The sequence below is a fragment of the Chroicocephalus ridibundus genome, chromosome 12 (genome assembly GCF_963924245.1).
Source record: "Chroicocephalus ridibundus chromosome 12, bChrRid1.1, whole genome shotgun sequence".
NCBI classification, from domain to species: domain Eukaryota; kingdom Metazoa; phylum Chordata; class Aves; order Charadriiformes; family Laridae; genus Chroicocephalus; species Chroicocephalus ridibundus.
In genome coordinates, this window is record NC_086295.1 from 10,201,470 (window position 1) to 10,212,402 (window position 10,933).

The following is a 10,933-nucleotide window of genomic DNA, read 5'->3' on the forward strand; positions in this document are numbered from 1 at the left end:
CCCACTCCGCTTGCTTGAGAGCTAGGAATACTCAACCAATAAACAATGCTTCTGATACTGACTTTGGACCATTCCTACAATTAAGTTGCTACTTAGCTATTTCACAGTGGTGGTATAAAAGCTGGGTCACAATTTGGAAGACTGAAGCCTGATTAATAGAGCTTTGATAGGAAATATGTGGGAAAGGTGATTTAACCTTGACTTGACCAGCGTCTGCCTTTGATAAATGAGAACAGCAAAAGAAATCCTATGAAGTCAGGGACCTGAAACGTCTTTGATTCTTTTTTCCTTAATGGTTGGTCAACTTGTTAAAATTAGAGTGTGTTTTGCCTAGACAAAACAGTTTCATTTTCATATCGAGAATATCAGTATAAGGTTAAGTAAATAAATTAGCAATAGTTGGATATTACAGCCATGCCTGTTAATGAAACTGTGTAACCAACAGAACTACTCCAAGTTATGTATATCACACACAAAAGAAATAGAATTCATGAATTCAATTAACACATACAATTAATGAATGGGTGCTAAAGAATGACATTTCAGAGCTGTCTTCAAACATGACCTTGCCATCCCTGCTGCTCATTGTTTCAAACAGGATGGGGTGAGAGTAGAACTCTTGAATTTTGTATAACATTCTTTTAACGAAGATTTTTGACTGTTCAGAGCAACAGACTTAAATCTGACAAGCTAACAAATTAAAGAGATATATTAATTAGACATTCACTAAGAAGTTGCAAGCCAGCAACCTGGCTAAAGTGTATTTTGTTCACTGTAACAAAGATTTTCTTTTTGTTTAAATCTTGGTTTGAGTCCTCTTTGAGAACTGAGATGATAATGATGTTGTGACACACTTTTAAACTCGATGATTTTGACTTTCTGGTAGTTGCATTATCTGGCCATATCTACTTGTCTGAAACGTGAAAGGTATAAAAAGCACTTCGAGCATTTATGAGCTCTGTTCTTATCTCAGCTACATTACTCCCTGAGACTGAGTTTTGCTTTTCCTGTATTAAAAATAGAATTTCTCATTTGTTTTTTTCTCATAACATCAACATTTTTCTTATTATGTTAACTGAGTTAACATAACAAGTGAGGTACAAGTTGTGCTCTCCTTTAACTGCCATTTTTGACCTCTCAGACAGTATCTTCAGAGATTTTACCTTTGCTATTAATTCACGGCTGAAGTGTCCTAGATTTAAATTTAAATTTGTTGATTGTCATACTGAATATAACAACTCATGTTTACAACATTTTTATTCAAAGACATAGATGTTTTATACCAACAGGCCTTGAAATCTGAAGCTTATCCATTAGTCCACTGGTAAAGCTTGTAATAATAATCAGAAGGAAAGAACTGAAGAGCAGAAAATCAAATCCGATCTTGAAGCTCACCTCCAAACTTTTGACTTCCCTGAAACTGATTTCACTGATAAAATTCATTTGCTACCACATGATTTATTACATAGGCATTAAAGGTACAATACATTACACCACTGTACAAAGCACAGAATGTTTCTAGATTTTACTTAACTAAGAGATAAAACATCTTAACTCAGACTTGATATATGCCATAATCTTACCTGCAGGGAGTCATTCAATTTACAGTTTCCAACACAGCTCAGTAACACTGATGCCAGAACTGAAAAAGTGGCCCTGGTACACCATAATTCTGGCCCTCCCACACTACAGTTACTCATCCTTATGACAATGAGAGGAGAGGGGCTCGTTCACGTGTCATAGCAGACCACACAATAGGACACAGCTTAATCTGCCACCAAGACAATTACTCCAACGACTACTACTACTACACCCAGAGGTACTTACTACCAACCTCTGCTGTAACAGATTCTTTACAAGATTTTTGTATGGCTGCTGAGGCTTGTCATGATACGTAATATTAACCCTACAGAAAATCTCCTAAGATAATGCAGCTTTTTATAAGACAACAAAACAGGAACTTACTAGAGTTATGATTTCAGAACTTTACTCTCTGTTTCTCAAGGCTTAAAGACTTTCCCTCACCAGAAAACAGCTCCTGTCAACCTGATGCTCCCGGAAATGACTCAAAATTAAGAAACAGTAACTCCTTTCCCTCCTGCCACTGCTGCTAATTTTCCAGTTGCAACAGACATTTGTATTTCAGATGACAACGCCAAGAAACGTGTTATGAGGAAGAAGAAACATGCTTACATAATGTATGTCAAAGAATAGCAGGGGAGAGACTGGTGTCAGTAATATACTTAAATTGTTCCATTTGAGTATTGATGGAAGGTTATGGAATGCTTTCCCAGCTGACTGTTGTGGAGAACTTAAATCACCTGATGACTTTGTAAAAAAACAAGTGCAAAATAGAACAATCAGGCCAATCAGGTATTGCTCTCCTCATTAATATGCATTAAAGATGAGTCTGTCCTAAAGCTTGACAGGAGATTTAGCAATCCTTGCATCAGCAAATACATGTCTGGTATTCCTTTTTGATTCCTATTACACATTAGTTTAACAATTATTAACAATTCCCATTGTCACGTAAGGGAAAACGATTTAATTATTCATGTTGACAGGTCAGGGTGTAATCAAAACCAATTTGTTACGCTTAAGGGTGAGGAACCATAAGGTCCTTATTGCAAACATATTAAGCATACCATTAAAAAGAAGGAATCAATACCTTCTTTTAATTGCACATGCTTTAAATGGGTGAAAGCATTTCCTTGAAAATGAATGTAGTACTGGTTATTGATGTCATACTGTAGCCAGTACAATTCATACTAATGGTAGGGCAAGTTGATCTTATTTCAATCAACTAAGATCCAATCTACCAGGTAATTATATTTTACAAAGTACTTCAGGAGTACTTCAAAACACTGGGGAGTTCAGGAAAATAGCATATACCCTATCAGTTCCAGTCTTTGGACATACTAGAGCTTGTAAATTGGACAATTAAAACTAGCAATTAAATGCTATGGAAGCTAGTGAATGCTAAAGGATTTATTAGTTCCCTCTGTTCTAATGGCAAATTGGGCTCCTCTAACTGCTTCCCAAAGGAAACCATCCTTTGAGGGTAAGCGAAGCCTTGCCTAAATATCTGATAAAGAATACTAATTGCTTTCAACTTAAGAAGGTAAAATTAGAAAGTTACTTGCAATTATTACAAAAAACATATAAATCAGGTATATTTGCAAGTAGCTACAAAACTGGAAAATTCAGAAGTTAAAGCTAAAGCTTCTTTTGACAAAATCCAGCAAGGAAATGACAGGAAGGTTAGAGTTCTTGTAACGTTATAGCTACATGGTATTCAAGTACAAGCTGAGTCACCAATAGAATAGCCCTTCTTGAATTACAGATAAATTCAGCTCTTGAAAGTATAAAATTAGAATTTCTGAAGGAAAGAAACCAATATATAAAAAAGCCACTATAGTAACCAACTGAAATCATAGAAGAAAAGGACCCACACTTTCAGAAGTATGAAGGAAGAATAGAAAGATGGAACTGAAAAGGAAGATTAAGCTGCATTTTATATTTAGAGGATTTATTTTGTATTTACCTTGGTATTTTTCATTATTTTAATGCAACTGTCCTATCTGTTATGAATCAGAAAAGCTTTTACTCACTGTTTTCCTATCACTGTTTGATCCAGACATAGATATTTTTCCACAGTCCCTTACCACAGATATTGCCAGTTTTCTGGAAGCTGACATCTACAAGGAATGTGTGAAAGTGCTTCCCCAAAGACAGCTTCAAACTTAGAGAGCAATTTTCAGAAATTACTAGTCTTAGGAACCCAGTCTCTGTGTTGGTACAATGCATTTGACACACCAATGTTACACATTTCTAGAAGGAAGTAACCAAAGAAACTGATCAGAAAACCCTTGGTCATCAGCTTCTGCTGCATGTCCAGTGAAGCTTACTAAGTGGAACAAGACTAACGCAGAGAACAACATACAGTGCAAACAAGTGGTATTGCGTGGTTACTAAAGATTCACAGTTTTACCATGGTTGGCCTAACTGCCCAGGCACAATTTCAAATTCCTATTTGGTTTCAAAAGTTACAATTAAGGACAAATGGCCTAGTGAAATATAATGTTTGTATGTTATATGCTCAGTGATGTTTGCTAGAAGGTAGTTAATATCCTGCCTTGGAGTTCTGACAGCTTCTTAACTCAGTAACAGTATGGCGTGAGTGTACGAGTGTACAGACAATGCTGTCTCATGATGTGCCTGAGCTGGAATATCTTTGCAGGATCTGGAACCTGTGCAAACTTGACATGTCAGCACAGAACTAAAACCCAAAGGTTTCAAGGTGGTTCCACCGCATGGGGTATATTTACATTGCATCCCCCGACATGTCCTGTAGCAGCCATGCTATCCAGACTTTTCTATATCTGGGAGGGATCCTGTTCTTCTAATACCCAGCAGGTAAGAAGTTACCTGTGTACAGAACAGAACAGATCTAAGTGCCAAACCAAAATGTATTCAGTTACAGACTGATCCAAAAGCTCCCGAGGCTTAGTTGATCTCTTCTTACTTTGCATTAGTAGCACCCAATGGTTCTTCAACTCCCATTGAATGGACTGATGAACAAAATGTAGGTAACACTTACAAAATTACCTCCAACTTAGATGGAGTGAAATTAACTTGGTAACTGCAACGCACTCTATCTACAAGTTTGATGGCTTAGGCCCCTACTGCTCTGTAGCAACATGTTAAGCGCAAATTACCAGATGTACCACAGTGACAAACGTCTGCTTATTAGCAAAGGTTACTATTTTGCCAGGGAACATGATCACTTAAAAAGAAGCATTCTTCGTGCTGGAAGACTGAGAACCACAGCAGCATTGTGCTTTTTTAGATCTTCAAATTAGCACACATTTTTGTCATGCCAGGGTTCTACATCTGTTTAAATGTTGCAAACATTTATGAATATTAATTACCATTTGTTCCAGAAAAGCTGTAAATCAGTTAATTAGGAACCTGTCATCATGTTTATATTATCTAAAGGAAAATCCAAACCACAACAGAATATGGAATTAAGCTAAAATTTAGTCTACAATCACCATTTATAAATACATAAATTGGTGCACTCAGAGCCTTCACATAACGTGAGGTGATTTTTTTTTTTTTTTCCTACTGGTCATATTTTGATCTAATAAGTAAATACAAGAGCTGGAAAACATATTGTGATGACATTCTGTTAACAGTTAGGCAAAGCACAGATCAAACAGGCCAGTTTTGGACTCTCAGCTCAAAGAGGCTGGCAACTTCAGGAGGTGCTGAATTCAACAACCTGAGAATTACAGAAAATGAACCCCTAAAATTAGCAATAAAAATAAATTACCCATAAATAAATGATATACTGACAAATAATAAAGGCTCAACTGGCAAATACTTAATATTGGAACTTTCCTTCCTATACACTTTCTTTCAATATTTATTAAGCTAATAATGTCAGTATTTTTGAATGCAAATTGCTTTTTCTCCATACTCAGTTAATTTTGTCTCTAAATAAGAAAGTCTCTTCACTGATTCACATCACTTATACTCTGGATAATTCATATACTCCAGCCAGCAATACTACTGATTTACATTCTTCCCTCAGAGTCTGGGTGAGAAGACAGCATATATAAATTGGCAGCACAAGTGTAACAAAGGTCCTTTTGAAACGTTTGCGTGACTTTGACTCTTCTGCAAATATCGTGTATTAAAAAGAGACTCTGCAGAAAGGCTCAGCTATAGCCAAATGTTGTTTTCATTCATATTCTAAGATCCAAAAGGTTTACCTGGGAACTAGACTCCTAGGTTTTAGGATTTCTCACTGAAGAAAGCACATAATTTAAGTCTGTTAATCAATAGGTGAAAAAAAAAAATTAGCAGTGCCTTTAGATTGTTAACACTGACTCAGTAATGTTATTTCAGTGCACAGGAGAAAGTGACTTGTATGAGGGACACACTTGTAACTGTCTAACACGTAAATGCAAACCTCTCTAATATGGGGAGCGATGAAGGAGACAAAGCCAGCCATCAAGAAGAAATATATTTCACTACACAATCTTCCTAATGTAGATGGCTTTTTGACTTTAAATGACTTTTGATGGATAATCGTTCACTCCTTTTCTACTCATTTTCAATTAAAACTTGCATGCATTCAATTTCAACACTATCAGAAAAGCCTGAAAACACTTCCAAAGCTTCCATGCAGCTGACAGCTAACACTTAAACGCCTAACATTTTACACAGTGCTTCATGAGAAGTATCTGCATGTTTCCCCATGAGTTAAAGCCCAGTTGAAGTTAATGACTGCTCTCTCTATTTTTGGGCCATCAAGTCTCAGCTCAGTGGTCATCAATCCCCAGGAAATGCCTGATTCCTGAAATCATTATTGCTTAATTGAAAGGATAGCAACCTAGAAAACATCTAGCCTTCTACTGGGAATGTACGAAGTACAGGCTCACATTGAACAACTCTTTTCTTCCATACCCTCAGATCAGGAGTTGAGAACAACCTGGGAGGGGAAATAAATCTGAGGATACAAAGAGCTTCAGCAACAAACCAGCAGGTCATAAATAAAATCCCCCCACAAACGCCAAGCGGTTTTGTTTTTCTTTTCTCTATTTCTTTCTTTTTTTTTTTTAATCATTATTCACCCTGACATGAATCCTAATTAAAATTTTACACAGTGTGTCTTTTAATTAGCCGTGGCTGGAGTGGTGAAAGCTATCAATATTTAGCAGGATAATTGTACGAAATGACTTTTCAAAAATGAACAGCAGGCATGAATCCACTCAACAGCAGGGGGTTATTCAGACACACACTGCGCAAGATGGGGTGCCTCAGATAATGTGTGAGAGATAATAATGCACACAGGGAGTGACACATGCTGCCATATTTTGTGCTTCATTGGTTTTCTGCAAACAGCATTTGGCTCTTGCACCCAGGACATCAGGGTTCACACAAGCTTCAAGCTGGTGATTTTTATCTTTATGTTGTTGATTTACTTTATCTTAAATAGAAGGATGTGTTTAATAACAACACACACAAACAGAAGACTGAGACGCAGCTCCACGTATGACCTAGTTTGATTATACTTTGCAGAGACTAACAATGAACAAGATCAAGAACAGAGGCTTGCTTTCTTTCTTCCTCTTTTTTTATCTAAAAGAAAAGAAAAAAGCTTTGCCCATTCTGGCAGAATACAAAGCAGTAAATTAATTTCTGTTTTGCAAATGCAGGGTGTAAACTACTCAGCTTTATTTTGAAATAGCTTTGTAACAGTTCACTTCTCACATAATCTTTCTCTCTTTCACAAAAGAACCGTGACAGGCAAATTGCAATGTGCTAGGTACGGTGCTTGTCAAGGCACAGCAGAAAAAGCATGAAACACCTGTAAATGTTTCCCATGTGCACCAAGGAATGTTCGGTAACATCACATACAATGGAGTTCCGAGGCAGTTAGTCACAGTGCAAGGAGTCTGCGGGACAAACTCCTTGAGGAACTATGTATTCAAGCGTAAGAACCCAAATCCCAGCACACAAATTCCCTAAACAAAGAGCCAGATAAGCCCAAATGAGAGTAGTAGTGTGCACATTCAGGTGAAATGTATGGAAGAACCAGCTGTTTAGTTTTAGAAGATGGGAATTTGCATGTTTTTACCAGTTGCCTGCAGAAAGTCACTTGCTTTACCATCATGATAAAGAGGATTCCCTCATCTCCAGGTGATTCCCTCATCTGTGACTAGGCAGGTAGAGCAGAACACCGGCGTATGTCCAAGGATCTTAATAATACTAGAATTAAATGCGAAGGGCCAAACTGGTACTGAAATTTCTGCTCGCCAGCAAGGTGGCAGATTGATGACTGAAAATTGGATGGATTCTGTACAAGATCATGGTACCTGTATGACTTCAGCACACAAAAAAACACAGTGCGACAGACCACTAAAATGCACTTAACTTCAGTATACTCTGGCCTTCTCTTTTTTTTCTTTCCCCCCCTTTGTAGCACAAGATTAATAGAAATAGCCTGAGCCCACAATGCAGTATTTCAGCAGAAACATTAATTATATTTTAGATATGGTACATAATGCAGCATCAACTGCATCCAAATCTTTCCCATAATTCTTTACAGACAAATCAGCTATAAAACTCAGAGACCAAGACATACAGCCACATAGTATATCATCTCAGTGCATTGCATACCAGCAAAAGAACAATTATAAAGTTGCTAATGGAATTTGATTGACAGAAACATGAGTGGTTTACAAAGCAAGACCAGTAGGAAAGACTTTTTTTCACAACTTAGCCAAAGTGTAAAGCATTAAGGTCTACAGCACAGCAGCCATTCGCAGTGCTATACCACTGATGAATTACCTCTTCGCAGTCTGTGATCTAAAGCTCTGTGAAGCTACAGGAGTCACATCACTGCGTTCAATGACTACTGGAATGGGCTCCCAAATTAAGTTTGTGTGCAAGCCTGGGAATCCAAAATCTTGTTCTCAATGCTGCAAGAGACTTGTTGAGTGTCTTCAACCAGTTCTTTCACCCTTCTGTGCCTTAATTTGAATTTAAACCGGGAATCACAGTAGTTTTTACAACCTCCATTGAATAACAGTTGTAAATCTCTCTCAAATTCCTGGGCTGTGGTATGCTGGTGCTAAGTATTTTTAACACTAAACACATTAACACATACAAAATTGGCACTTAATGGATAAGCAGGAAAGAGGAGAGGCTCAAAACACCCAGGGATGTAGAAACAACACATCAAAGTATCCTAAAGTTAAAAACCAAAAACCAAACCCCAAATAAAGTTAAAACCCAAGACAAATGATTTACCCAACTATTTTAAAACAGTTCTGTATAAATACCAGAATTTACCCTTCTCTAAACACGAGTCAGATCACAATGAGAATTTGTTTTGTCCAAAAAAAAAAGGGGGGGGGACAAAATATGAACTTTGGGAACTTCAGTTAATTTTTCAAAATATGTTATGTGGCATAGTATTTCAGTGAAAGATCTTTCCTTTCTTTTATCTTTACAAAAGCTGAATTGATTCTTATTTTTTAGACAAAGAGCTACATTTGGGTGTTTATTATTACCTGGTGCTATTAATTTTGGAAAAACAGAACCTCTCAAAGTAAGACTGAATTCTTACGTTCTGTTTTTAAGACATTCTAACCTAAGCCTGCAAAATCTGCAGATAGGAATGAAAATAATCCACTTCTTTAACTTTTACTGACTATTCTAACAATACCTTCATTAGCAAATTTATATTCTGTATGAAATGCACATATTGAAGACAGATAATTGAGTACTGTGTAATACAGCAGATAAAGAATGAATTGTCTCTCCTGTCAATAGTGACCCCAGAATCATAGAATGGTTTTGAGTTGGAAGGGGCTTAAAGATCACCTAGTTCCATCCAAAAAAGTATGCTCTGATGGAGAAGTATCAACCTAGACAACGAAGAGAAGCAGCATAGTTTTAATCCATTTCATATTAAAAATATTCATTTATTTTATATTGCATAAGGGGAGTGAAAAAGTTGTGGAAGCAAAAGAAACAGGCTTTCTGATGAATATGACAGATACAAAGAATTTACAAAAAGCAACTTGACATATGATTAATAGTGAAAGATTGTTGGGTGGGGTAATGCATTAAAATGACAACAGAAACTATTTTGGCTTTCAGGCAACAGCAGATCATCAGTTTATATGCAGTAACTGTTAAGATACCACACAATGGAATGACTGTAACTGACAGGAGGGTCAGTTGACAGTCAGAACAGTATAGGAAAGTATAGGAAGACAGTCGGAAAGTATAGGAAGACTAAGTGGTACAGCAGCTATAATAAATGAATGAGTTTCACGGTTATATAGATTATCAACATTAAGGAATGACCAAGTTCAGCATCATCAGCAAGCTGATGTTTGCCAAGTGTGTTAAAGATGGCAGGCTCTGGCTGAGAACTGGAGTTGGGGTGGGGGCATTGGTATCAGAAACTTGCTCCTTCAGTTAACATAAATCAGCAAAGGAATGAACTTCTCTGTCTGTATCTATTACATACCTCAAGGGGCACAGCCTGGTCTTCAACACTGGTTGCACACTTTTGTCCCCCTGGAGCTCCTACAAACCATCACCCTGACTCTTTCAACTCCCACACAAATAAATTAGAAAAATAATTACATGCAATAATCTATCTAGAGCCAGCAGCATCTGGATTGGGTAAGTAACCCCAGAGATCTTGTTACACATTCACATCATTCACAATACATTAATCTTGCTGCCAGTAAAAGTAATTGCTTAAGAATTAACTTGGGTATTTATAAAGGCACCTTACCCTTCATATAAATGAAAGTTCTGTCATTTAGTGAGCCTTACAAAAGATAGAATAACTGAAGGGACATTTGGATTAAACAAGAAAATAGTGTTGTACCCTAAGGGAATGAATCTGCCATAAGTAAAAGAGAGATCTAAACATAAACTACTGCAGTAATTTATAAACTGAGTGGTTCTCTCCACAATGTCAATAGGTAATGAACACCAAAATCTCTTGGATGTTTAAAGTTACTAAATAATAAGGCCTAGATTTCAGACAAATTAAGTACGTACCTCTGGTAATCCATGCCTGGAACAGAAGGTGTAACAGTCAGAAATACCTCAATAGCAGTTGAGTCTATTTTTCTGAGAAGGATAATGTGTGACTACAATACTGCAATAAAAAAGTCATTTATTTGTGTATAACAGCTGCCTGAAACTTTGGCAAGTTTGCCATGCATTATATAATGCAGGGCTTTCAATTTAGCTTTGCTTCTGTCCAGAACTGGTGAATGGTGCTGATGTTATGAATGAAATGAAGATAGATCTATTTCTCCTTGTTTTTTTTAAATACCAACATGCGTCATTATCCCTGTCACAGCCACCAACATCTTGTGCTGTGATATGT

At 36.9% G+C, this 10,933-nt stretch overlaps 1 long non-coding RNA gene across 13 annotated transcripts in view; it reads right to left on the bottom strand.

The window, feature by feature from the left end:
- Positions 1-10,174, bottom strand: part of LOC134522240 (uncharacterized) — a 167,088-nt gene extending 156,914 nt beyond the window's left edge. For 5 of the 13 annotated variants that reach the window (XR_010072983.1, XR_010072984.1, XR_010072981.1 and 2 more), the window contains exon 1: positions 10,055-10,167. This is a non-coding gene — a long non-coding RNA (uncharacterized LOC134522240). Of the gene's footprint in view, positions 1-10,054 lie in introns of all 13 variants that reach the window. The other 8 variants (XR_010072986.1, XR_010072995.1, XR_010072996.1 and 5 more) reach the window with 5 other exon arrangements.
- Between the last annotated feature and the right edge of the window lie 759 nt (positions 10,175-10,933).